Here is a 24,071-nt window from a genome sequence, read left to right on the forward strand (position 1 = left end):
ACACTCCAAAACCATATAGATTTGCAGGTTAATTGGTTTGGTAAAATTGTAAATAGTCCCTAGTGTGTGTTGGATAATATTAGTGTTCGGGAATCGCTGGGCGACGCAGGCTTGGTGGGCCGAAGGGCCTGTTTTTGCACTGTATGTCCACACTAAACTAAATTAAACTTTATCTTTTCTCCAAACTTTGTTACAGAGTCCATGTTTAAGAAACATTTAGATATGTACATGGATAGGATAGGGTTAGCGGGATAGAAACATAGAAACATAGAAACATAGAAAATAGGTGCAGGAGTAGGCCATTCGGCCCTTCGAGCCTGCACCGCCATTCAATATGATCATGGCTGATCATCCAACTCAGTATCCCGTACCTGCCTTCTCTCCATACCCCCTGATCCCCTTAGCCACAAGGGCCACATCTAACTCCCTCTTAAATATAGCCAATGAACTGGCCTCGCTTATCCTCTGCGGCAGAGAGTTCCAGAGATTCACCACTCTCTGTGTGAAAAAAGTTCTTCTCATCTCGGTTTTAAAGGATTTCCCCCTTATCCTTAAGCTGTGACCCCTTGTCCTGGACTTCCCCAACATTGGGAGGAATCTTACTGCATCTAGCCGGCCAACCCCTTAAGAATTTTCTATAAGATTCTTAAGGGGTTGGACAGGCTAGATGCAGGAAGATTGCTCCCGATATTGGCCAAATGCAGGCAAGTGGGACTAGTGTTAGTTTAGTTTAGTTTATTGTCACGTGTACTGAGGCACAGTGAAAAGCTTTTACTGTGTGCTAACTAGTCAGCAGAAGACAATAGAGCATAAGATAAGATAGATAAGATAAGATACAAATTTATTGTCATTTGGACCCCTTGAGGTCCAAACAAAATGCCGTTTCTGCAGCCATACATACAAACACATAGACCCAAGACACAACATAATTTACATAAACATCCATCACATCGCTGTGATGGAAGGCCAAATAAACTTATTTCTCCACTGCACTCTCCCCCCCCCCCCCCATGTCAGAGTCAAAGTCAAAGCCCCCGGCTGGCGATGGCAATTGTCCCGCGGCCATTAAAGCCACGCCGGGTGGTGCGAGGTCGCACACCGGATCTTGGTGTTAGAGCCCCCGGTGTGCGCTCGCAGAGTCCCGCGGCCATTCCCAGCCGCGCGGGGCGGTGATGTTAGGCCCCGCTCCAGGAGCTCTTCAACCCCGCAACTCGGGCGGGGGAAGTCGCCGTTGCGAGAGCCCTGAAAAGCGGTCTCCCTCCAGGGAGCCGCGGGCTCCCGGTGCCGCCGTCCACAGACCTGTCGTTGGGGCCTCCGACTCTCCGGTCGGGCCGCAGCAGCAGCAGCAGCAGCAGCGCTCCTCCACCGCTCCAACCTTTCCGGACTCGGCCAGCCCCGCGACGGCGACGGCGACGGTGACGATGAGTTGTAGCACCAGAGTCCCCGGCTTCTTCCTGTTGGAGGCCGCTCTTCGTTGCGGCCCCAACGACAACGGAAACCCGACGAGAAAAGGTCGGGTCTCCAGTGCAGGGAGAGATTTAAAAAGTTTCCCACCCCCCTCCCACCCCACCCACACACACACACCCCAACAAAAAATAACAAAAACTACATTAAAACACAGACAGAAAATAATAAAACGCGGACAGACTGCAGAGGCCGCTGCTGGCCAGAGCCGCGCCGCCCACCGGTTCATGTAGATGGAGCATGTTGGTCGGTGTGGGCTAGTTGGGCTGAAGGGCCATATGACAATTGTAATCATGTATTGTCATCCCACTGAATAGTTAGCACGCAACAAAAGCTTTTCACTGTACCTCGGTACACGTGACAATACACTGAATTAAATTAAATCTATGGGTCTATGAGTTATAGAGCCATGCAGCATGGAAACATGTTCTTCAGCCTAACTCATCCATGCCAACAGAGATATCCCATCTAAGGCAGGCTCATTTGCCAGCATTTGGCCTATTATGGGCCTGCCTGTTTCACTGTCCCACTTAGGCTACTTTTAGGTGACAGCCGGCGACTGTCAAAGTTGTAGCAGGTCGCCGACAAACCGGTAACTGGACCCCCCCTTCAACACAAAATGTGAAATAGAATCAATATTTTAACAACAAAAAAAAACAAAGTCATCACCAGCGACAAACTACCTCACCTGGTGACAACCTGCATCACCCAGCGACAACCTACATTAACCTGGCGACAACTAGAACAGCACCCACTTCAGGAGAAGTCACGCTACGCTCATTGGCGTCAAAGCCACTGTCGCCGACTGTTTCAGAAAAATGTTCAACATGTTGAAATTCCAGCAGTGCCCAGAAACACGCTACAATTCTTTGGGCGACTGAGGAGACTACTCACGACCATACAGGCGACACCCCGGCGACCATGTGGCAACAGCCTATTCGCCTGTATTTGCCTAAAAAATATCCTAAGTGGGACAGGCACTTTACCCTCTAAACCTTTCCTTTCCATGGACTTGGAAAGTATCTGCCTCAACTCCTTCCTCTGGCAGCTGATTCCATACAGGTAGACAAATTTGCTGGAGAAACTCAGCGGGTGCGGCAGCATCTATGGAGCGAAGGAAATAGGCAACGTTTCGGGCTGAAACCCTTCTTCAGACTGATGCAGAGTGGGGGGGGGGGGGGGGGGCGGGAAAAAGAAAGGACGGGGAGGAGCCAGAGGGCTGAGGGAGAGCTGAGAAGGGGAGGAGACATCAAGGGCTACCGGAAATTGGAGAAGTCAATGTTCAGGCCACCGGGATGCAGACTGCCCAAGCGGAATATGAGGTGCTTCTCCTCCAGTTTCCGGTGGAGCTCACTCTGGCAATGGAGGAGGCCCAGGACAGAAAAGTCGGATTCGGAATGGGAGGGGGAGTTGAAGTGCTGAGCCACAGGGAGATCGGGTTGGTTAATGCGGATCGTGTGGAGGTGTTCGGCGAAACGATCGGCAAGCCTACGCTTGGTCTCACCGATGTAGATCATTCCATATAACCGCCCTCTGAGTGAAAAAGTTGCCCCTCAAGTTCCTCTGACCTGAAACCTATGACCTCTGGGCGTGATTCACCTTCCACGGCTTCCGCGGGTGAAGCACTCTGTGCATAGACTCTCCCTATTCTCACCACCATCAGAAAGTCCACTCTATATCAGAGAGTCACTACCAACCCAGTAACTCCATCGGATTCAGCTTTGCATGGTGCATTCCACTTAACTAAATAAACTAAAGTAAATAAACTGAACTGAACTAAATTAAACCAAACCAAACTGAATGACCAAGTGAATGAATGAATGAATGATTGAATGAATGTGTGACTATGAATCTTCTCTGCACTCTTTCCAGTCGCTGAGAATGGTGGAAACCTCAGGGCTAATCCTCATTCTCAACGCATTCTTTTTTGGTGTCTGAGCTGCAGATGGTATCAGCCTGAGCTACTTCACTTTCCTCCCCTCTCTGAACCGTAGCCTTTTACTGCTCCCTTTTTCATCTCAATTGCTTAATAACTACAAAAGCAAGCCAAGCTGGCAGGAGGATGAAGTTGAATTGAATGGAATTGAATACTTTATTATCACATGTGGCAATTGACAGTGAAATTCTTTGCTTGCCTAGCCAAGGTATGCCAATAGTTGCCACATAAAGGGCGCTGACTAAGTTACACAGTACCCGCGCCAAGTCCCCTTTGTTCACCCCTCGTCCCTCTTCCCCCTCCCTCATGGTGCCCCCCCACGCCACCTCCTGTTTTGTTCCTTCCCTCATCAGCAGGGTCCACACTCCACGCGGTCCACCCTCCTCTGCCGGTTGGCAGTAGGCCCCAGCCGCGACCTCTGTCGACTTGCGGTTCGCGGGCTCTGACCTCGGCCGTGGTTCCGCTCTGCCGACTCAGGCTCCGTCAGCCGCGGGCTCCGACCAGCGAGGGGGACTCCCGCCTCGGCTACTCCACGGCCCGCTGTGAGGCGTCTGCCGCTCTTCCCGTCAACTGTTCTCATCTCCAGCGATTATCCCTGCCCTGCCCACTCCACCAGCAGCAGAGAAAAAAATTCCCTGCAAAGAATCTTTTATGTATTTTAAATTCTCGAAGCTTTGACAAACCTGTCCTTTCAAAGCCCTGGCTTTGGCACAGTCAGATTGAAAACGCACAACAGTTTAGTCTTGATCCCACACAAGATTCAACTGGCTATGGCTAGATGTTTATTTTAATGTATTTTACAAGATGCCGTTGATGACCATAGGCACAGCTCAAGGTCTTCAATTCTGCAATGTTTTGTAACCATGTTGTCCAATAATTCTCTCAGCACTTCCTGGATATCTTTGCAGAATGCCATTGTATAATGAACACATTTATTCCGTGGATGTTTTGACTTTTCAAACTCTCTTGCTACTCCCCCACCCCCAACATAAGATCATGACATGTTCAGCTTAATTTAGAGATACAGCATGGAAACAGGTCCTTTGGCCGACTGAGTCCACGTCAACCAACGATCACCCGTACACTCGTTCAATGTTATTCCAGTTTCGCATACACTCCCCGCACAGTGGAGGCAATCTTTTATATATGGCCAATTGACCCACAAGCCAGCATGGCTTTCAATTGTGAGAGGAATCCAGAACACCCAGAGAAAACCCACGATATCCAGGAAACGCAGGGAGAATGTGTAAACTCCGTGCAAGGATACATAGACGGGACCGGACCCTGGCCTCTGGCGCTGTAAAACACCAACTCTACCACTGCACCGCCTAGGATCAGAATGAGGCCATTCAGCCCATTGGGTCTATTCCACCATTCATTCATGGCTAATCTACTTTACCCTCTGAACCCCATTCTCCTGCCTTCCCCATGCAACCTTTGACACCCTTATGCCCCTGTCCCACTTAGGAAACCTGAACGGAAACCTCTGGAGATTTTGCGCCCCACCCAAGGTTTCCGTGCAGTTCTCGGAGGTTTTTGTCAGTCTCCCTACCTGCTTCCACTACCTGCAACCTCCGGCAACCACCTGCAACCTCCGGCAACCACCTGTAACCTCCGGGAACTGCACGGAAACCTTGGGTGGGGCGCAAAGTCTCCAGAGGTTTCCGTTCAGGTTTCCTAAGTGGGACAGGGGCATTACTAATCAAGAACCTGTGAATCTCCGCTGTTAAAATACACACTCACTTGGCCTTGGGACTTGCTTTTTCCAAGGTGCTCTGGTTTCCTCCCACATTCCAAAGATGTACAGATTTGTAGGTTAATTGGCTTCGGTAAAAATTGTAAATTATTTCTAGTGTGTGGGATAATGCTAGTGTACGGGGTCGCTGGTCGGCATAGACTTGGTGGGTCGAAGGGCCTGTTTCCACACTGTTTCTCTAAACTAGAGTCTCATTAAATCAGTTCAGTTTCAGATGAGTTTATTGTCACGTGTACCGAGGTACATTGAAAAGCTTTTGTTGCGTGCTAACCAGCCAGCGGAAAGACAATACATGATTACAATCGAGCCATTCGCATTGTACAGATACATGATATGGGAATAACGTGTAGTCCAAGGTAAAGCCAGTAAATCTGATCAAAGATAGTCCGTGGGTCCCCGATGAGGTAGATAGTAGTTCAGCTCTGCTCTCTGGTTGTGGTAGGATGGTTCAGTTGCCTGATAACAGCTGGGAAGAATCTGTCTCTGATTCTGGAGGTGTGCGTTTTCACACTTTTATACTTTTGCCTGACGGGAGACGGGAGAAGAGGGAGTGGCCGGGGTGCGACTGGTCCTTGATTATGCCGCTGGCCTTGCCAAGGCAGTGTGAGGTGTAAATAGAGTCAATGGAAGGGAGGTTGGTTCGTGCGATGGTCTGGGCTGCGTCCAAAATTCGCTGCAATCTCTTGCGGTCTTGGATGGAGTTGTTCCCAAACCAAGCTGTGATGCATCCCGATAAAATGCTTTCTGTGGTGCATCTGTAGAAGTTGGTGAGAGTTGCGAGGGGACATGCAGAACTTCCTAAGCCTTCTAAGGAAGTCGAGACATTGGTGTTCTCTGTCACGCTGCATAATATAACTCTGTGTGTTAACCTGAGTTTGTTAATCATTTTCTGTGCATGATCAAGCCTTTCAAGCATGCATGCCTCACTAACTAACATCTGTCAAGATTCCCTTTTCGTGTGAGTTACATATGTGTGGGAAGTTTAAATATCCTCGCCCAGCATCTTACCATTACAGTGATTAACTTATCAACCAGGAAATTCGCTCATCAAACCTGATGGACTCATCAACTTTATTACAGCCTATACATTATACCAAGTGGCCATATAACTTTCCTCATAAAAAGCTTTCGACCAGCAGAGTTCATTAGCTTGGCTTACTGCCTCCTATCCAGAATGTCAGTGTCATAGAGTCATGGAGCAATACAGTGTGGCAACAGGCCCTTCAGCCCAACTTGCCCACACCGGTCAACATGGCCCAGCTACACTAGTCCCACCTGCCTTTGTTTCGCCCATATCCCTCTAAACCTGTCCTATCTATCTACTTGTCTAAATATTTCTTAGACAATGTGATAGTCCCAGCCTCAACTACCTTCTCAGGCAGCTTCTTCCATACACCCGCCACCCTTTGTGTGAAAAAGTTACCCCTCAGATTCTTATCAAATTGTTTCCCCTTCACCTTAAACCTATGGCCTCTGGTCCTCGATTCACTGACTCTGGGAAAGAGACTCTGTGCATCTCCCCGATCTATTCCTCTCATGATTTATACACCTCTATAAGATCACCCCACAGCCTCCTGCAGTCCAAGGAATAGTGTCCCAGCCAACTCAACTTCTCCCTATAGCTCAGACCCTCGAGTCTTGGAAACAGCCTTGTAAATCTTTTCTGAGCCCTTTCCAGCTTGACAATATCTTTCCTATAACATGGTGCCCAGAACTGAATGCAATACTTTAAATGCGGCTTCAATGTCTTATACAAGTTCAACATGACCTCCCAACTTCTATACTCAATACTGTGACTGATGAAGGCCAATGTGCTGTAAAAAGCCTTGATTGCTACACAAAGTCTTTTACTAATAGTTTATTATAAGCACTACATACATACTATGCACTAGCTGTCCGTGGTCATCACTGGAGCTAGAGAGCGAGCTGGAGGTGGGGACACTACAATTATACAAGAGACAATGGGGAGTGGTTAGTAGTGGTGAGGTCTCTATGTTAAAGGAACATGCACTGATCTACATCCCTCCTCTTGGAAACAAAAGCATGGCAAAACACAGAGCACCACGGCTCATAAGCTAGGATTACAAACCGCACCGGGAATAGTTAATCGTGTCATAATACAGCACTGATCTACATGTGCCAAATGCCTTTTTGACCAGCAGCCAGTCGACTGACTGTGTTTAGAATGGCACTGGTCCTTCCACCTGCTTGGTTGGCTTCTTCTGCTATGATATATAGTCCTGTCCGTTGCTTAATGCACTCAGTAACTCACAGGTCATCTGGCCATTTTACACAGCAGTTCCATTTGAACTGAGGAATAGATTGGGTAAATCTTCCATCGAGGGGATTTATTGCAGTCGCTGCCTCAAAAAGGCTGGCAGTATCATCAAAGACCCACACCATCCTGGCCACACACTCATCTCCCTGCTACCTTCAGGTAGAAAGTACAGGAGCCTGAAGACTGCAACAACCAGGTTCAGGAATAGCTACTTCCCCACGGCCATCAGGCTTTTAAACCTGGCTCGGACCAAACTCTGATTATTATGAACCCATTTTCTGTTATTTACACTTTATCAGTTTATTTATTCATGTGTGTATATATTTATATCATGGTATATGGACACACTGATCTGTTTTGTAGTAAATGCCTACTATGTTCTGTGTGCTGAAGCAAAGCAAGAATATCCTTGTCCTATACAGGGACACATGACAATAAACTCACTTGACTTGACTTGACTAGATGCCCATGCAGGTCACTGGGAGAACGTACAAACTCTGTGCAGACAAGCACCCCTAGTCAGGATCGAACCGGGTCTCTGGGCCTGTAAGGCATTAATTCTACCTCTACATCACCTTCCTGCCCTTATCCAAGAAATTTAACTCGACTTGAACTTGAAAGGGTACAGAGAAGATTTACGAGGATGTTGCCAGCACTTCAGTGTCTGAGCTATAGGGAGAGGTTGAGTAGGCTGGGTCCTCCATTCCTTGGAGTGCAGGAGGATGAGGGGTGATCTTGTAGAGGTGTATTAAATGATGAGAGGAATAGATCGGGTAGATGCACAGTTTCTTATCCAGAATAGGGGAATCAAGGACTAGAGGACAGAGGTTTAAGGTGAAGTGTGAAAGATTGAATAGGAATCTGAGGGGTAACTTTTTCACACAAAGGGTGGTGGGTTTGTGGAAGAAGCTGCCAGAGGAGATAGTTGAGCAAGGTACTATCATAACATTTAAGATACATTTGGACAGGTACATGGATAGGACAGGTTTGGAGCGATATGGGCCAATCGCAGGCAGGTGGGATTAGTGTAGCTGGGATATATTGGCCAGTGTGGGCAAGTTGGGCCGAAGGGCCTGTTTGCACGCTGTATCCCTCTATAAGATTTGCAAAAAGTCAGCAAGTCTTCAAGCCTGACTGAACCAGTCGGCTGCAGCAGAATTTGCATTTGATTTATGAGTCTAAATGGATGAGGATGCTTAATGGTGCAAAGGTTGGACAATCGTAGACGTCACTTCACCAGAGAGAAACATCCAACCAAATGATGTGTAAAGGTCCAGATCGGGTACATTGGTAAAGCTGTCAAACAGATTTAGTAGCCTCTGGACATGCACGGACTGTGTATGGGCCGAGCAATGAGCCAAAAGCTAGTTTCCTGACAAGTAGGTTTACATAAAGATCTAAATGTTGAAAATGGCAAGGAAATGTTACCCAAATTTTAGTTGTCAAATGCACAGAAGGCAGTGGCGGCCAAGTCAATGGATATTTTCAAGGCAGAGATAGAGAGATTTTTGATTTGTATGGGTGTCAGGGATTGTGGGGAGAAGGCAGGAGAATGGGATTAAGAGGGAAAGATAATCAGCCATGATTGAATGGTGGAATAGACTTGATGGGCCAAATGGCCTAATTCTGATCCTGTAACTGACGAACTTCCATGTAATTTCAAAGTGCTTTAGACGTGATTCATATCTCCTCATCCCATGCATATCCATGTGCGCAACGAAAAGTCTCTTAAACTTCACTATCGTCTCTGCCTCCACCACCACCCCGGGCCAATGCGTCCCAGGCACCCGCCGCTTAACTTAAGGGCGCACTGATGGCGCAAGAGAAGGCCACAGTGGTGCTGCAGTAGAGTTGATGCCAGACAGCGCCAGAGACCCATGCTCCATCCTGACTATGGATGCTGTAGAATGGGGCTAGGAAGGAGAGATAGATCAGCCATGATTGAATGGAGAAGTAGACTTGATGGGCCGAATGGCCTAATTCTGCTCCTATCACTTATGAACTGATGAAGTCTATCTAATATTGAGGTACAATCCTACACAATGTTTCCACGATGAAGTACAGATACTTTTAACATCATTAAAGCATTCAGATTATTAAACTGTTTTTTGCAAATATGTTGAATTGAAGTCTAGAGTAGGAACCTTCCCACCAGCATCAACAGGCGAGTTGTGATGAAAATTCTCATAGGTATTTTACATTTCTTTGTCATTGAGCAGTTTTGCATTGCTCAATGGCAAAGAAACGTCGCCCATTCCTTCTCTCCGGTCTGCTTTTTGACCCACTGAGCTACTCCAGCATTTTCTGTGTCGATCTTCGGGTTAAACCAGCATCTGCATTTCCTTCCTACACATAACGTTTGCCTCCCTCTTTGTTGATACATCTTCATTTCGACTATCACTGATCTGTGAACAAGATTATTCAGGTCCCATTTACCATCATCTTTTTCCACTCTCACATAATGTAACATATAATAACCTCCTTCTCTGCCTTGTGAGTCAAACTGTATTTGCATCACGATGGTGCAACGGTAGAGTTGCTGCCTCACAGTGCCAGAGACACAGGTTCGATCCTGACCAAGGGTGCTGCCTGTACGGAGTTTGTGCGTTCTTCACCTGACCTGCGTGGGTTTTCTCCGGGATCTCCGGTTTCCTCCCGCAATCCAAAGATGTGCAGGTTTGTAGGTTCAAGAAGGAACTGCAGATGCTGGAAAATCGAAGGTAGACAAAAGTGCTGGAGAAACTCAGCGGGTGCGGCAGCATCTACGGAGCGAAGGAAATAGGCAAGGTTTTGGTCTGAAACCCTTCTTCAGACTGGTTTGTAGGATAATTGGCTTTGTAAAGTTGTAAATTGTCCCTAGTGTGTGTCGGATAGTGTTATTCTGCTGGGATCGCTGGTCTGCATGGACTCAGTAGGCCAAAGGGCCTGTTTCTGCGCTGTATCTCTAAGCTAAAACTAGGCTAACTTGGCCCCGTGTTAACTTGGAAAGCCCAGCATTATGCCACATTACATCCCACTTGGCTGTTGCCTGATGGTGAAAAGGACAAGCATTGACAGGGAAGGTTTGGAGGGATATGGGCAAATGTAGGCATTTATAAACTAAATAGGTGACGGTTCAGGTCAAAATCTTTCTTTAGGCTAAGTCAGGGGAATTTGATTTGCCGTACAGTCATACCAATAAAGACACACAAGACACACAAAATACATTTTAACATAAACATCCACCACAGTGACTCCTCCACATTCCTCACTGTGATGGAAGGCGGGAAAAAGTTAAATCTTCTTCCCTTCCTTGTTCTTCCACGGTCGGGGGCCTCAAGCCTTCCGTTGTCGGAGCGATCTTGGCTCCCGTAGCCGGCAGTCGGGCCATCCGCGATCAATCTCCCGCATCTGGGGGACCTCAGCTCCCCCGTGCTATGCGATTGGACCTTGGGTCGGGGTTGGTCAAACCTCCTGCGGTTTTGGAGCTTCCCGACATCGGTCTCTACCCGAGACTGCGAGCTGCTCGATGTTGCAGTCTGCCGACTGCGGTTGGAGTGTCGATCCCAGGAAAGGGATCGCAGGCTCCGATGTTGTCCACGGCCCCGCGTTGGGGCTTAAAGTCAGTCCCGAGCAAGGCCTCCAGCTCCACGATGTTAGGCTGCAGATCGACCGGAGATACGATCCGGAAAACAATTGCATCTCCGACAAAGATTGAAAAAGTTTCACCCGACCCCCTCCCCCACCCCCCACATAAAACAAACCGGAGAGCATTAACACATACTTTTAAAACACACTAAAAATAACAAAAAAGACGAAAAGACAGACAGACTGTTGGCGAGGCTGCCATTGCTGACGGTGCCACCACTATACTCAGAATAAATCATTTTGTGTTCTTGTTATCAGGCATGTGCTTATTAACATTTTACTCATGACCTCCATATCTAGCGTGTTGAATGGAAAGCTTTTCTAAGTCTGCAGGAGTATCTCGATATAATATTACTTCACCAGCGCATTATGGGCATGATAATGGTGAGTCACTGCATTTCAAAACAATTTTCACAGCCATTTGACATGCATAATGCATTGTTCAATAAATATGGAAAGTTGAGCATGTAGTTTCATAAGTAAGTGCGCACAGACCAGGGAGAGGAGAGGAGATGAGAGGAGGGGAGGAGAGGAGAGGAGAGGAAAGGAGAGGAGAGGGAGGAGAGGAGAGGAGAGGAGAGGAGAGGAGAGGAGAGGAGAGGAGAGGAGAGGAGAGGAGAGAAGAGGAGAGGAGAGGAGAGGAGAGGAGAGGAGAGGAGAGAGAGAGGAGAGGAGAGGAGAGAGAGAGGAGAGGAGAGGAGAGGAGAGGAGAGGAGAGGAGAGGAGAGGACAGGAGAGAGGAAAGGAGAGGAGAGGAGAGGAGAGGAGAGGGGTGTAGGGGAGGAGAGGAGAGGAAAGGAGAGGAGAGGAGAGGAGAGGAGGAGAGGAGAGGAGAGGAGAGGAGAGGAGATGAGAGGAGAGGAGAGGAGAGGAGGAGAGGAGAGGAGAGAGGGAAAGGAGAGGAGAGGAGAGGAGAGGAGAGGAGAGGAGAGGAGAGGAGAGGAGAGGAAAGGAGAGGAGAGGAGGAAGAGGAGAGGAGAGGAGAGGAGAGGAGAGGAGGGAGAGGAGAGGAGAGGAGAGGAGAGGAGGGAGAGGAGAGGAGAGGAGGGGAGGGGAGGGTAGGAGTGGGGCAGGGTTGGGAGGGGAGGCGAGGGGGAGGAGAGGAGAGGATAGGGGAGGCGAGGGGAAGGGATAGGAGAGGACAGGGGAGGAGGAGTGGGACGTCGGTTCATAGGAACTGCTCCAGTACATCGAGCGCAGGGGCCAACCGGACAATAGAGAATAAACAACAGACAATAGACAATAGGTGCAGGAGTAGGCCATTTGGCCCTTCGAGCCTGCACCGCCATTCAATATGATCATGGCTGATCATCCACAATCAGTACCCCGTTCCTGCCTTCTCCCCATATCCCCTGACCCCGCTATCTTTAAGAGTCCTATCTAGCTCTCTCTTGAAAGTATCCAGGGAACCGGCCTCCACCGCCCTCTGAGGCAGAGAATTCCACAGACTCACAACTTTATGTGTGAAAAAGCGTTTCCTCGTCTCCGTTCTAAATGGTTTACCCCTTATTCTTAAACTGTGGCCCCTGGTTCTGGACTCACCCAAAATCGTGAACATGTTGCCTGCCTCTAGCGTGTCCAAACCCTTAGTAATCTTATATGTTTCAATAAGATAGTCTCTCATCCTTGTAAATTCCAGAGTATACAAGCCCAGCTGCTACATTCTCTTAGCATATGACTGTCCCATCATCCCGGGAATCAACCTGGTGAGCCCACACTGCACTCCCTCAATAAAAATATATATATATATATATATATATATATATATATATATATATTTTTTTTTTAATTATGAAACTACTTTTATTCAAAAAAATTAAAATAAACATAGAGTATTAACACAATCAAAGACTGCCTATGTTGACAGTTTACAAACAAACGATCATCAAATTAATATAACGTCAACTTTATCAACAAAACACTCAACCTCCAACGGCGACCAGCATTCACGGAAGGCCTCCAAAGTCCCCATGGACACCGCATGTTCCCTCTCCAGGGACAGGCGGGCACGGACGTAGACCCGGAAAAAGCTCAAGCAATTTAAAAGGATAAAAAGAATGTCCTTCCTCAAATTTGGAGAACAAAAAAACACACAATACTCCAAGTGTGGTCTCACTAGAGCCCTGTACAACTGCAGAAGGACCTCTCTGCTCCTATACTCCTCTTGTTATGAAGGCCAACATGCCATTCTCTTTCTTCACTGCCTGCTGTACCTGCATGCTTACTTTCATTGTGTTCAAGAACACAATGCTTACTTTCATTGACTGATGAACAAGGACCCCCATATCCCGCTGTACTTCCCCTTTTCCAAACTTGACACCATTTAGACCGGACTTTGGAATAAATGGAGTGTAATATATGCTAAAATAATGTTACTGTGCAGTCACATATGTGATTAATATAGCACTATTGGGAATTGGATTATACTGTAATTCATTCTTCAATAATGCTCAGGCAATGGTCATATTTATTATATGTACCTTTATTATTTGAGCAGAATCGCACTAATTGAAAGATATGGCCTGGAAACAGGCCCTTCGGCCCTGCAAGTAGATACTGACCATCAATCGCCAGTTCACACAAGTTTCATGTTATTCCTTCTCATTCACTTCCTACACACTAGTGCAATTTACAGAGGCCAATGAACCTACAATCATGCACATCCTTGAGATGTGGATGGAAACCGGAGCACCTGGAGGAAACCCATGCGGTCACGGCGAGAAAACATGTAAACTACACACAGACAGCACCCAAGGTCAAGACAGAACCTGGGTCTCTGGTGCTGTGAGGCAGCAATCCTACCAGCTGCCCCACCGTCCCTCTCTAAAATCTAGAACCAAACTATATAGTGTCTGGAATTTTCAATGTGACTTGGAGAAATAAACGAGTAGGCAAATGCATGGCAGATACAGTGTAAATTGAGTGCATTTCTTGATTATCCATTTTGATTCTCAAAAACAAAAAGACATTATTTACCGATGAGGGATGGATTGGGAAATAGAAAAGTGCAATGAGATGGAAGGAGAACTTTCGCTGAATCGCTGAAAGCAAGCATTCAGGTACAGCAAGCAATTAAGAGGCAAATACATGGTTGGCCTTCATTGCAAAAGGGTTTGTGGGCAGCACGGTAGCGCAGCACGGTGGCGCAGCGGTAGAGTTGCTGCCTTACAGCGCTTGCAGCGCCGGAGACCCGGGTTTGATCCCGACTACGGGTGCTGTCTGTACGGAGTTTGTACGTTCTCCCCGTGACCACATGGGTTTACTCCGAGATCTTTGGTTTACTCCCACACTCCAAACACGTACAGGTTTGTAGATTAATTGGCTTGGTGTATGTGTAAATTGTTCCCAGTGTGTGTAGGGTAGCGTTAAGGGCCTGTCCCACGAGCATGCGACCTGCATGCGGCAATAATTAATATATATTGTAAATAGCTGGGGTCCCAGTACTGAGCCTTGCGGTACCCAACTAGTCACTGCCTGGGTCCTTTTCACAATGGCAGGCAGTGACTAGTGGGGTACCGCAAGGCTCAGTACTGGGACCCCAGCTATTTACAATATATATTAATGATCTGGATGAGGGAATTGAAGGCAATATCTCCAAGTTTGCGGATGACACTAAGCTGGGGGGGCAGTGTTAGGTGTGAGGAGGATGCTAGGAGACTGCAAGGTGACTTGGATAGGCTGGGTGAGTGGGCAAATGTTTGGCAGATGCAGTATAATATGGATAAATGTGAGGTTATCCATTTTGGTGGCAAAAAAAAACGGGAAAGCAGATTATTATCTAAATGGTGGCCGATTGGGAAAGGGGGAGATGCAGCGAGACCTGGGTGTCATGGTACACCAGTCATTGAAGATAGGCATGCAGGTGCAGCAGGCAGTAAAGAAAGCGAATGGTATGTTGGCTTTCATAGCAAGAGGATTTGAGTATAGGAGCAGGGAGGTTCTACTGCAGTTGTACAGGGTCTTGGTGAGCCCAAACCTGTAGTATTGCGTGCAGTTTTGGTCTCCAAATCTGAGGAAGGACATTATTGCCATAGAGGGAGTGCAGAGAAGGTTCACCAGACTGATTCCTGGGATGTCAGGACTGTCTTATGAAGAAAGACTGGATAGACTTGGTTTATACTCTCTAGAATTTAGGAGATTGAGAGGGGATCTTATAGAAACTTACAAAATTCTTAAGGGGTTGGCTAGATGCAGGAAGATTGCTCCCGATGTTGGGGAAGTCCAGGACAAGGGGTCACAGCTTAAGGATAAGGGGGAAATCCTTTAAAACCGAGATGAGGAGAACTTTTTTCACACAGAGAGTGGTGAATCTCTGGAACTCTCTGCCACAGAGGGTAGTTTAGGCCAGTTCATTGGCTATATTTAAGAGGGAGTTAGATGTGGCCCTTCTGGCCAAGGGGATCAGAGGGTATGGAGAGAAGGCAGGTACGGGATACTGAGTTGGATGATCAGCCATAATCATATTGAATGGCGGTGCAGGCTCGAAGGGCCGAATGGCCTACTCCTGCACCTAATTTCTATGTTTCTATGTTTCTAAGTGCGACCAAACCGGAAGCGGGGGCCGCGCGGAGGTCATGTGAGTGACGTGAAGTTTGAGCGAAGTCCACGGGAAGTTTGCGTGTAACGTACGGCGTCAAGCCGCTGCGTATGGCATCATGACGCTGCGCACGCCCGTCGAGGTGGTGCATACGGCGTCGAGGCGGCTGCGGGTCAGCAGGCAGAATTTTTGAACACGGTCAGTTTTTCGGAGCCCCGCGCGATGTCGGGACCAGCTCCGCACAACTCCATATGGCTCTGGCGATCGAAGTGGGACCGGCCCCGCGAGGCCGTACGGCTCAAGCGACCACGTTAGGTCGCGCTTGCCGCATGGAGTCGCATGCTCATGGGATAGGCCCGTTAGTGTGCGGGGATCGTTGCTTGGTGCGGACTCAGCGGGCCGAAGGGCCTGTTTCCGTGCTATATCTCGAAAACTAAACTAAACGAAATGTGACTGAGGACAAGAGAAAGGACAACTTACTGCAGCTATACAGGGCCTTGGCTAGAGTCTTGGGTACACTTTGGTGGTGGCATGGTGTCTCAGTGGTAAAGTTGCTGCCTTGCAGTGTGAGAGACCCGGGTTCGATCCTGACCACGGGCGCTGTCTGTACGGAGTTTGTATGCTCTCCCCGTGACCAGCGTGGGTGTTCTCCGGGACCTTGTAGAGGTGTACAAAATCATGAGAGGAATAGATCGGGTAGACGCACAGTCTCTTGTCCAGAGTAGGGAACATGGAGAACCAGAGGACATAGGTTTAAGGTGATGGGGGGGCGGGAGGGTGTGGGGTGGGGTGGAATAATTAATAGGAACCTGAGGGGTAATTTTTATTCACATAAAGGGTGGTGGGTGTATGGTACGAGCAGCCAGAGGAGGTACTTGAGGCAGGTACTATCAAAACATTTAATGTGTAAGAAAGAACTGCAGATGCTGATTTAAATCGAAGGTAGACAAAAAATGCTGGAGTGACTCAGCGGGTGAGTCAGCATCTCTGGAGAAAAGGAATGGGCGACGTTTTGGGTCGAGACCCTTCTTCAGTCTGATCCTTCTTCAGTTGGTCAGTCTGAAGAAGGTTCTCGATCCAAAATGTCGCCCATTCCTTCTCTACAGAGATCATAATATTTAAGAGACATTTGGACAGATACATGGACAGGACAAGTTTTGAGGGGTTTGAGCCAGACTCAGTGCAATTCTCTGTTTCAGAGGGCGGTGGAGGCCGGTTCTCTGGATGCTTTCAGGAGAGAGCTAGATAGGGGTCTTAAAGATAGCAGAGTCAGGGGATATGGGGAGAAGGTAGGAACGGGGTACTGATTGGGGATGAACAGCCATGGTCACATTGAATGGCGGTGCTGGCTCGAAGGGCCAAATGGCCTACTCCTGCACCTATTGTCTATTGTCTATTGTCAGGCAGGTGGGACTGTTATAGATGGGGAATGTTGGTCGGCATGGGCAAGTTGGGCTGAAGGGCTCGTTTACACGCTGCAGGACTCTCTGACTCTCTGGGACACGATGACTCTCTGGTTCTCGACAACAAAAAGGGGCGACGTATTGTTAAACAATTGTGACCAGGGTTACGACCAAGTTGGTAATATAATTGTATCTTCAAACTTGATTGATTCACTGTGCATCACAATCAAAAGATAGCCCCTTTCCAATATGTTTCAATTTGAGCAAGGTTGAACCGAATATAACATTAGTGAACGAAGAATAGACTGTTGTGATTCACATTGACTAGAACAAGGTCAAATTGTATGTAATGTCAGCCAAGGGCTACAATGCAAAAATGACCATATCCCATGATTCCGTTAGCCTTAAGAGCTAAATCTAACTCTCGTGAAAACATCCAGTGAATTGGCCTCCACTGCCTTCTGTGCCAGAGAATTTCACAGATTCACAACTCTCTGGCTGAACATTTAACAGACATCGGGACAGGTACATGGATAGGATATGGGCCAAATGCAGCCTGGACAAGGTGGGCCGAAAGGCCTGTTTCGTGCTGTACAGCTCCACTCTTCTCTGCGTTCTCTGAGCTCCAAAGACACAAAGGTTTGTAGGTTGATTGGAATGAAAGTAAAAATTGTCCCTAATGTTGGATAGTGTTAGTGTGCGGGGATCGTTGGTCGGCGAGGACTCGGTAGGCCGAAGGACCTGTTTCCGTGTTGAATCTCTAAACTAAACTAAACTAATGACTGGTTCCTGTGATCGCAGTTTAACTCTTATGAGGACACAATAAGTAGTTTTTAGAGATGCAGCGTTGAAACAGACCCTTTACCCCACCTGCGATCCACCACACCACCACTCTCCTACACGCTAGAGACCACTTAAGAAGCCAATTAACGTACAAATGATATGAGAGGAACAGGTCATGTAAATGCACAGACTCTCTTGCCCAGAGTAGGGGAATCGAAGACCAGGGGGCATAGGTTTAAGGTGAAGGGGGAAAGATTTAATAGGAATCTGAGGGACAACTTTTTCACACAAAGGGTGCTGGTTATATGGGACGAGGTGCCAGAGGAGGTAGTTAAGGCTGGGACTATCCAATGTTTAAGAAACAATTAGACATGTACATGGATAGGACAAGTTTGGAAGGATATGGGCCAAACGCAGGTGGATGGGACTAGTGTAGATGGGACTTATTGGTCGGTGTGGGCAAGTTCCTCTTCCCACATTGTATGACTATGACTATCTCGACAAACCTGCACGTCTTTTTTTTATATCAAAAATATTAATTCAAATATTAAAATAGTATTTACAATACAATAAAACAAAACCAAACTCACCACCGTGATACAAGACAAGCAAATATACCAAGTAAACCACTAAACTCTATTGCAATCCTTGTCCAGGATACATTCAACCCCCCTCAGTGCCTAGCGGTCACGGAAATCCCCCAGGATTCCCGTGGACAGGGAGTAGTCCCTCTCTTGTACCAGCCGGGCACGGACGTAACCCCGGAAAAGGGACAGGCAGCCGGCTCGTGCAGAGACCTTCTTCCTCCTGGCGCCGTGACTCGTGGACGGCCAGCTTGGTCAGGAACCTGCACGTCTTTGGAGTGTGGGATGAAACCGAAGCACCCGGAGAAAACCCACGTGGTCAGAGGGTGAACATACAAACTCCATACATAGAGCACCCGCGGCCAGGCTGAAACCCGGGTCTCTGGCGCTGTAAGGCAGCAACTCTACCGCTGCACCACCGTGCCGCACAGCCGAGTACTATGGGCCTTTAGTCTGTCAATAGACAATAGACAATAGGTGCAGGAGTAGGCCATTCGGCCCATTGAGCCAGCACCGCCATTCAATGTGATTAAAGCTGATCATCCCCAATCAGTACCCCGTTCCTGCCTTCTCCCCATATCCCCTCACTCCGCTATCTTTAAGTCCTATTTAGCTCTCTCTTGAGAGTATCCAGAAAACTGGCCTCCATCGCCCTCTGAGGCAGAGAATTCCACACTCACAACTCTCTGTGAGAAAAAGTGTTTCCTTGTCTCAGTTCTAAACGGCTTACCCCTTATTCTTAAACTGTGGCCCCTAGTTCTGGACTCCCCCAACCGAAGAATAAGAAATGTCCTCATTGAAAGTTAGAAATTGTTCGAGAGCTTGACATAACTGACTTCTTAACCTGCGATCCACCACACCACCACTCTCCTACACACTAGAGACCACTTAAGAAGCCAATTAACATACAAATGATACGAGAGGAACAGGTCATGTAAATGCACAGACTCTCTTGCCCAGAGTAGGGGAATCGAAGATCAGAGGGCATAGGTTTAAGGTGAAGGGGGAAAGATTTAATAGGAATCTGAGGGACATCTTTTTCACACAAAGGGTGGTGGGTATATGGGACGAGGTGCCAGAGGAGGTAGTTAAGGCTGGGACTATCCAATGTTTAAGAAACAATTAGACAGGTACATGGCATTCATGCTTATCATGCTTCAGTCTCTTACCCTGATCTAACCAAGGTGAGCCAGCTGAATGTGTTAGGGCTCTGCCTGTCGCTGTCACTTCAAAGCAGAAGATTAATGTCGTTGTAAGAGCAGGGAGCCTTGCTGTGTGTGTCGGCAAAGCTATCAGGTACTCTTCTCATGTGATGCCAGCCCAATCCCTGTATAACCTTCAAATGACCACAGAGTGTTGATGGTAGTAGGATGAGGACAAACAGTGGGACAAAAATACACTTTATAAGTTTGAGGATCAAAATTAGGCCACTTGGCCCACCAAGTCTACTCCGCCTTTCAATCATGGCTGATCTATCTTTCCCTCTCAACCCCATTCTCATGCCTTTTCCCCATAACCCCTGATACCTGTTCTAATCACCCAGAGAGTTGTGAATTCACCCAGAGAGCTGTGAATCTGTGGGATTCTCTGCCACAGAAGGCAGTGGAGGCCAATTCAAGAGAGAGTTAGATTTATCTCCTAGGGCTAAGGGAATCATGGGATATGGGGAAAAAGCCGGAACGGAGTACTGATTTAGGATGATATTGAATGGCGGTGTTGGCTCAAAGGCCCGAATGCCCTACTCCTGTACCTATTTTCTATGTTTCTATGCAATCAAGAACCTGTCAATCTCTGCCTTAAAAATATCCCATTGACTTGGCCCCCACAGCTGTCTGTGGCAATGAATTCCACAAATTCACCACTCGCTGACTAAAGAAATTCCTCCTCATCTCGGTCCTATAGGAACGTGTGTTAATTCTGAGGCTAATCAAGGATCTATCTATCTCTGCCTTTAAAATATCCACTGCCACAAGGCAGTGAGTTCTTTAAACACAGAAGCTGCAGCCAACTTTCTCTTTCTCTCCGATTCACAGTTCATCGAGGGGTTCCCACCCCATCCCCCAGTGTTCATGAAGTCTGATTAAAGAAGTTCCTCCTCATCTCCTTTGTAAAGGTGCGTCCTTTTATTCTGAAGCGGTGCCTTCTGGTCCTAGACTCTCCCACTATTGGAAACATCCTCCACATTCACTCCACCCTGGCCTTTCATCTTCACAGTTTAGTTTAGATATACAGCATGTAAACAGGCTCTTCGGCTCACCGAGCCCACGTCCACCATCGATCACCTGCTCCCACTTGTTCTATGTTATCCCATGAGGCAGTATCTCTACCTCTGCACCACTCTGCCTCCCATGATAGGATCGGCCATCAACATTCCTAGGGATATGGGAGGAAAATGGAGTACCCGGAGGAAACCTAAAACTGTGTGGCATGGTGGTGCAGCGGTAGAGTTGCTGCCAGACAGCGCCAGGGACCTGGGTTCGGTGCTGACTATGAGCGCAGTCCGTATGGAATTTATATGTGTTCCCCGTGACCTGCGTGGGTTTTCTCCAGGTGCTCAGGTTTCCTCCCACACACCAAAGACATACGGGTTTGTAGGTTAATTGGCTTCGGTAAAATTGTAAATTGTCCCTAGTGTGTGTAGGATGGTGTAAGGGCGCTGTTCAACAAGGACTCAGTGGGTCGCAGGGCCTGTTTCCACCCTGTATCTCTAAACTAAATTAAACTAAACTGGTAAAGACAGGTACTCTGGGTTAATTGATTAGCCAAATGAGATACATTATCCAAAATATAGCTGAAATTCCAATTGAAACAATGAGTTCACTAAGTGTATGTCTTGATCAAGAGAAATGATAGCCATTTGCAACTGGCAGCATTAATATTCCTTGAATCAAGAGGAGATTATGAAACATCCTTCAGAACTGATTGAGGATTGCTGCAGTTGGAATTATTCTGATTTAATCATCCATGTGTAGGTGTGGCTGTACCTGCATTTCAATTGGTTATTTAATGAATATCTGCAAGGTTTATGAATGGCAAGACCTACTTACACCAAGGCTTCTAGTTTAGAGGTACAGCGCGGAAACAGTCCCGAGTCTATGCCGACTCCACGCACCAACAATGTCCCACACAATCATACCAAGCCAATTAACCTACAAACCTGTGTGTTGTGGGAGGAGACTGGAGATCCTGTGGAAAACCCACGGGGAGAACGTACAAACTCCATGCAGCCACCGAGCCGGTTCCCCCCCACCACGGCCAAACTCGACCCGTAGGACCCCGGCCTGCAGGGGGAGCCACCGAGCCGCACTACCCCCTCCCCCCCCCCCCCCCCGCCCCGCGGGCAAACTTGACCTGTTGGACCTCAGCCTGCAGGGGAGCCACCGAGCCCCCCCCCCCCTGCAGCCAAACATGACCTGTTGCACCCCGGCCTGCAGGGGGAGGCACTGAGCCGGCCCCTGCTGGTCCTCCGAAGACCAGCGAGCGGCAGGATGGCGCCGGCGATGATGACGGGCGTGACGGGTGAAGAGCGAGGCCGGTGGATGAGGAGAGGGAACCGGGGTCTGGCCCACCCCACCGTGCCCTCGAGGTCGGCTGCGGGAGGCTCCCACCCCCACGGGGAACAAAGGCGGATGAGCGAGGAGAGGAGAGGGACGCGGCTCCACTGGTCAATCCACACGTCCAAGGAAGGAGACGGCTGGAGGCCGCACAGCAGCCTGGGGCTCGCCTGGAACGGGCTCCGCTCATAACAACTGGAGGCCGGAGTTGGTTTTGAAAATGGCGCCAAAACATTGGGCCTCTTGCACATGTGATTATGTACAATTTGCTAATCGGGAGTGTTTAGTTTAGCTTAGAGATACAGCACAGAAACAGGCCATTCGACCCAGCGAGTCCATGCTGACCACCGATCCCCATTACACTAGCACTATCCTACACACACTAGGGACAATTTACAATTTTTAAAGAAGCCAATTAACCTACAAACCTAATAGCACCACGGAACCATTGGGTGGACAAATTCCCATATAATTAAGAATAATATTCATGGATTCTTCCTTTAAGAGTGAGCCTTTTGTGGCAGTGTTTGGCTGAATGTGAACTGAATTGGTATCTTCAGGATTCTGAAGAAGGGTTTTGGCCCGAAACGTTGCCTATTTCCTTCGCTCCATAGATGCTGCTGCACCTGCTGAGTTTCTCCAGCTTTTTTGTGTACCTTTGGTATCTTCAGGATATTTATTACAGGAGCGAAAGTCTGTGTCCATTTTGATCGAAGCAACTTTCTGGCAATCATTCATGGATAGGATGGATTTAGGGAAATATGCTGTAAGGCACCAACTCTACCGCTGCGCCACCGTGACGCTAATGTAATGTGACACAATGTGTCTATCTTCGGTGTAAACCAGCATCTGCAGTTCCTTCTGACACATCTCAAACCCTTGCAGATATTATCCTGGCTTCACTCAGGCATAGTTTAGTTTAGTTTATTGTATACACAATTTTAACCATTGCAGTTGACAAAGAAATGAGAGATAGACATAAAAAGCTAGAGTAACTGTTTAAGGAAGCATTGCAGATGCTGGAAAAATTGTAGGTAGACAAAAAAATGCTGGTGAATCTCAGCGAGTGCGGCAGCATCTATGGAGCGAAGGAAATAGGCAATGTTTCAGGCCAAAACCTTTATTCAGACTCTTCAATTTCTTCAGAATTGTCATTGATTGCATTGCTCTGGTTAATAGATCTAATACCTCTGCTACAGTAAAAGTGGGGGACCTAGATTATTCAATGTAGCAGCCCAGCTACAGGAAAGACAGCCTCACTGAAATGATAACATTGAAGGTAGACAAAAATGCTGGAGAAACTCAGCGGGTGAGGCACCATTTATGGAGCGAAGGAAATAGGCGACGTTTTGGGTCGAGACCCTATTTCCTTCGCTCCATAGATGCTGCCTCACCCGCTGAGTTTCTCCAGCATTTTTGTCTACCTTCGATTTTCCAGCATCTGCAGTTCCTTCTTAAAGAAACAATAACATTGATCTTTTCGCCATCAGTACTGAAGGTTAACGAAATCAGATTAGGAATCTGGTTACTTTGAACTTTTGAATTCACTGTGACAGGGACCTGGGCTTTCTGAGAGAACATAAATATATTTATACTCTCCGGAATAAATAGTCACTGATCTCTGCAGAGAAAAGGTATGAGATTGTAATATTTAATACTATTTCTCTCACCAACACACTATCTCTTACAATCTCTCTCTCTCTTTTTTTCTTTTTTTTTTCTTTTTCAAAGACTTTATTCAACACATCAAATAATACAACAGATCAAGTCATACACAAAACAAACTTACATTATATCGTGTCATTATAGTACAACATTACAATCATTATTCACAATACTCTCAACCCCACGCGGTGACCAGCGCCCACGGAATACCTCCAAAGTCCCCGTGAACACCGCATGTTCCCTCTCCAGGGTCTCTCTCTCTCTCTCTCTCTCTCTCTCTCTCTCTCTCTCTCTCTCTCTCTCTCTCTCTCTCTCTCTCTCTCTCTCTCTCTCTCTCTCTCTCTCTCTCTCACACCCCATGTTCCCCTCTGTTTTTTCAGCATGTGTTCAACATTGTCCGTTTTTATTTTATTTTATTTTAGTTTAGGTTACTTTAGACATACAGCGTGGAAACAGGCCGTTCGATCCACCGATTATTTGCCGA

This window comes from Leucoraja erinacea, chromosome 5 (genome assembly GCF_028641065.1).
Source record: "Leucoraja erinacea ecotype New England chromosome 5, Leri_hhj_1, whole genome shotgun sequence".
Lineage (NCBI taxonomy): Eukaryota > Metazoa > Chordata > Chondrichthyes > Rajiformes > Rajidae > Leucoraja > Leucoraja erinaceus.